Source organism: Pteropus medius, unplaced genomic scaffold (assembly GCF_902729225.1).
Source record: "Pteropus medius unplaced genomic scaffold, Ma_sr-lr_union100, whole genome shotgun sequence".
Taxonomy (NCBI): Eukaryota; Metazoa; Chordata; class Mammalia; order Chiroptera; family Pteropodidae; genus Pteropus; species Pteropus medius.
This window is the reverse complement of record NW_024344197.1, coordinates 67-5,559: the sequence shown is the minus strand read 5'-3', so window position 1 is coordinate 5,559 and position 5,493 is coordinate 67. Positions and strand designations below refer to the sequence as shown.

General features: G+C 37.4%; 1 pseudogene; it reads right to left on the bottom strand.

Annotated features, from left to right (window-relative positions):
* Nucleotides 1-330: 330 nt before the first annotated feature.
* On the bottom strand, nucleotides 331-1,683 carry LOC120607119 (elongation factor 1-alpha 1-like; annotated as a pseudogene).
* Nucleotides 1,684-5,493: the final 3,810 nt, after the last annotated feature.

Here is a 5,493-nt window from a genome sequence, read left to right as displayed (position 1 = left end):
TAGGAATTCACAGTGTTGACCAAAAGAAGACACAGATTTCTTATTAGACTTTGTTTTAATGGGTCTTGAAATTCTGTGACAGCTTTTTGGTCAAGTTGTTTCCATTAAAAAGTATTAATTTTAAAAATAAATAACTTAAAACTGCCGCACACAAAACAAATGGTCCAGAAAACATTTTCTTTTCCTTCTGAAGGTTTTATAGAGCATTATCATTAACCATTTAAAATTTTTTTTTACCGTTAAACTTAAATGGCCAATAGAGACAAACAGTTTTGATACTGTTCTTCCACTGCTGACGAAGACTAGAGTGGCAGGTATTAGGGATAATATTTATTTAGCCTTCTGAAATTTCTGGCAGACTTGATAACTGCCAGCTACAGCAGCCTTCTTGTCCACTGCTTTGATGACACTCAGAGCAGCTGTCTGTCTCATATCACAAGCAACAAAATGACCCAGAGGAAGATAGTCAGAGAAGCTCTCAACACATGTGGGCTTGCCAGGAATCATATCGCCAATGTCAGTATCACCAGATTTCAAAAATTTAGGTGATCTAGCTTCTTCCCAGACTGACAATCAATCTTCTTTAGCTCAGCTGACTTTCAAGCCACATAAGCTGTGTGATAGTCCAGCACGGTGCATAGCCAGCACTTATTTGCCCTGGATATTTCAGGATAATCACCTGAGCTGTGAAGCCAGCTGCTTGATAGGTCATTTTGGCTGTCACCAGCCATGGTACATTTAGAACATCTTTGGCAGACACATTCTTGACATTGAAGCCCACATTGTCCTTAGGAAAAGCTTCAATCAAGTTTTATAATACATTTCAACAAACTTTACTTCACTTTTAACATCGATTAGAGCAACAATAACCATTACACTGGGTTTGGGAACACCAGTCTCCATAGGGACACAGGAACAGTACCAATCCCGCCAACTTTGTAGACATCCTGGAGGGGCAGATGCAAAGGCTTGTCGGTTGGATGAGTATGCAATCTAGAGCTTCAAATAGCATAGTTTCACCGGCATTGTCATCTTTATGGGTGACTTTCCATCCTTTAAACCAAAGCATGTTTATACTTGGCTCCAGCATGTTGTCACCATTCCAGCCTGAAATTGACACAGATGCTATTGTGTTGGATTGTTGCCAATTTCCTTAATATGTGTACTGACTTCCTTAATGATTTCTTCATATCTCTTCTGGCTGTAGGATGGCTCAGTGAAATCCATTTTGTTAACACCAATGATTAGTTGTTTCACATCCAGTGTGTAAGCCAGAAGAGCATGCTCACAGATCTGCCCATTCTTGGCGATACCTGCTTCAAATTCACCAATACTAGCAGCAAAAATCAGGACAGCACAGTTAGCCTGAGATGTGCCTATAATCATGTTTTTGATAAAGTCTTTGTGTCCCGTGACATCAATGATGGTCACATACTGCTTGCTGGTCTTGAATTTCTACAGGGAGATGTTAATGGGGATGCCACATCCATGTTTAGCTTTCAGTATATCCCAAATCCAGACTTATGTGAAGGAGCCCTTTCCAGTCACAGCAGCCTCCTTCTCAAATTTTTCTATGGTTCTTTGTTGATCTTACCACATATGTAGTTCAGATGGCCAGTAGTGGTAGACTTGCCCTATTCTATATGTCCAGTGATGATGATATTGATATGATTTTTTTCTTTCCTATTTTGGCTTAAAGTTAGTGGTTATTTTCATGCACCTGTGTTCTTGTGGCAAATCCATTGTGAAAAAAAGTAGATTTGAATTCTGTGGAATTAAATAATCATGTGACTTTGGGAAGACAATTATCCTGAACTATACTTTTTTTATGACAAAAGAGAGAAAAAACTAATTATTAGTTCTCTTATCTGTAAAATGGCTCAGATGTTAACTAAAATGGCCTCGGAAGGAGCGCAGAATTCGGAATGAGAAATAAGCACATAAAATACACCTATGTTTGCATTCTGCTTTTGCCACTTACTGACTGTGTGACCTGCAGTTAGCTACTTAAATTCCTAAGCCTCAGCTTCTTTCATTTACAAAGTAGTAATAATAGCACATGTGCCTTAGATGGCTTTGAGATGATGAAATATTTTAGCCTAGATAAAAATACTTGAAAAATATTAGACCCACCTCTTTCAGATTTAAATAATCTCTTTGCTCAGTTTCCTTCTCCACAACCTTGCAAGAGAAAATTTTCTGGTTCTGTTTTATAGAGTAGTCCAACTTCATGCCAACTGACCTCTATTGAGCAAAAAAGAAATAATATGAACAGTAATTCAAATGTGCATTTTGCCAATTATATGAAATTTAATAACAATATTCAAATTCATGCACTGCTATGGTTACTAGTTATAATGGACTAAGTAGTCATCAAGGAAACTAAGGAAGGGTACCCAGAGAGGTGAAATTTTATCTACAGATTCTTTCATTACTGTGTAGTTTTTATATCTAACATAAAAATAATACTTCTCCACCATCAATTCTAAATCCCAAATCTGTTTGCTTTAATAATCCTGGAAAATACTATAGTAGTGGAACTCTTGCTCACTTTTTTTCTTTTGGCCTTGGAATAATTGCAGGCCACAGCTGTCATCCACTTCTCTACTAACCCCACTAGCCAGTGATAGCTCCATTTAGATTTATAGCAAAAAACAGCCCACAATGAAGGTATGAAATCCTAAATTCTTCTGTGAAAATGGGAAGTCCCTCTCTTCGTAGGGATCATGTTCCAATATTTCTTCTCATTAAATAGCTTCTGCAGTATCACTGAAGAATAGTTGAAGTTAAGGGACAGGTCTATCTGCCTTCTTTCTGTTAATAGTTTTTGGGTGCTTATACTTTCTGTCTCCCTAGGGCCCTAGTATCTTGAGAGGGGAGAGAGAGCTCTTACCTGTATCTAAGAAGTATTGATGGGCTAGTTGTTTTGTCTTAAATCTTCTATTTGTTGTTGGTCTCATGGTGTCTCTATTTCATCCACAGTGTATATCTGAGCCTTACATACCAAAGGAAACTAGAAAAAGGGGAGTGGGTCTGAGTGGGTGGAAAAGATGTGTAAATACACAGGAGCATACAAATATATTTTTCTTAATTTCTATCCACCTTTTCATGTGTTAACTTAATGGGATAAGTATATATCGTATTGACCAAACCCCCTTATAGTTGCCCATAGGCAGGAAAATAGCTCTTAGCTGATAATTTCCAAATGATTATTGTATTTCAAAAAATGCTCTTCTGCCTATATTTTGACCTAATAGATCCTTTTGTTTGTATGGGCCATAATATTTCTTTGATAAGTATTTACAATACTGAATTCTCAATTCCTAAAGAAATGAGCTTATATAGAGTATTAGGGGTGGGCATTCAGAGCAGATCAGTGCATGAATATATAGGCTATTTCCAGTGATGGCCCATGGCACCAGAGCCATGTCATATACTGAAATCTGACCAGTAACCGCAAAACCATTTCAATTCAACTTCCTGAATTCTGGTTAACTCTATATATTCTCTTTACTTGTATTATCACCACCCTAACACCATATCCCACCAGGATTCTTGGAATAACTTTCTAACCGATATGCTTTATCTCTACTCTTCCCATTGAGTTTCTATAACACAACTGAACTGATCTGTCAAAGACTCAGTTTTTATAGAATTGTGGCTATATTTAAATCTGTCAATGATTTCTCATTGTCTTAACAGCAAAGTCCCAAAACCTTGATGAGATCTACATGGCTCTCTACACCTGGGCTTTCTCCACTCCTCCAACCTCGTATTGGGTAATTCTTCATACCAATCTTACTTACATTTCTTGAATATGCCAGCCTTTCCATGTTGGGGCTTTGATGCACGACGTTCCCTTTTTTCCTAAAAAAACCTTTCCCGCAAACTCTTTGCCTGATCTGGGAACAGTATCCTTGCATTAGTAGATTCTCAGAGGTATTTAGTACATGATTAAAGCTCAGAATCATACCACACTGAATAGAAATATTTCACGGGCTCGTTAAAATGTAAAACTGGGTTTATTTGACCTGAAAGTCTTCAGCATATTCTTTAGACACACACACACACACACACACACACACACACACACACACACACACACACACACACACACCATTGTTAAAACAACAACAAAAAAACAAGTTTTATAACATATTTTAGTTTGTAAATGTTTGTGGGCTTCCATTTAGTCCTCGGAGCTAATATTTTATTTCATAATAGTTCAAATTATTGTTCAAACGTGAATTGTGTCTTGATAATTCCTAGCAGGGTAAAGGAAGTTTGATGAAAATATTTAAGCTCTATTCAATGCTATTGTAAGGTGGGCAGATCACTTTCCCCAAGTGATTGTAATGAAAAGATATTGATTCATTTGGCTGGTTAAGTGACATTTCAATAAATAGTTATTAGTAAAATAACTCTAATGGTCTGTAGGTCAGAGCCAGTCAATAAACATGTGTGGTTTAGCCTATACAGTATTAAAAAAACATTTGGACAAGTGTTTAGAATTTGGGAGGATGTATGTAATTGAGATTTCTAGCTTCCTTAACCCAGAGAGTTTCTGATGACTTGGCATTTATATTCCCCTCCTGGTAACAAGAAGCTGGAGTAGAGTATTCCTTTTAGGGTGAGCAGTGGTTCTTAAACCTGAGTGTGCATTAGAATCACCTGGAGGTCTTGTAAAGTGATTGCAGGTCCCACCTGGGAGTTTCTGATTCAGTAGGCTGGAGTCTGAAACTTTGCACTTCTAACAGGTTTTCAGGTTATACTGATGTTATAGGTCAGGGCTCCACACTTTGAGAACCACTGAGGTAGGTAGGAAATGTGCTTTCCAGCAAACCATGGTCCTCCTACTTCTTGATGATTCTCTAAACCTGGGTATCCACTGCCATTTATCATCAAGCATCAACCTTTGGTATATTTAGAGAAATATTTTTTTCATATGTAATCTCCTGAAAGTGAAAAAAAGTTAAAAACAAAAAAGAAATGTTTTTGTGGAAGCATTGGATATTCTAAGAGGTTTACCATGCAAACAATTGGTGCTTTTCACTCATATGCTTTTCCTGCATGGCTTCAGGAGCCTTTTGAGTTTGTGAGCTCACATTCATGGCAACTTCCACATACAAAGAAAATCTGGTAATAAACTTGGGCAGTAGGACTTTGGCTTTCAGTCATTCAGACCTGGGTGTGAGCTTTGGACTCTGCTGACCTTGGAAAGCTTCTGAATCTCATTAAGCCTCATTTCTTCATCTGTAATACAGGGATTTGGATGATACTTACTCCACTGGGTTATTGTGAAATTAAAAGATTGAATGTGATGCACCTAATACACAATAAATGCTCAATAAGTGTTATCTTCCAATGTTATTGTTGATATCGTAATACGGATTTTAAAATGATATAACCATAAACTTGAGGGAGCAGGAAGAAACTAAGCAGAAATGGAAAGTGTCAGGAACCTGAAAAAGCTGGATCAGGAAGATTGAAACC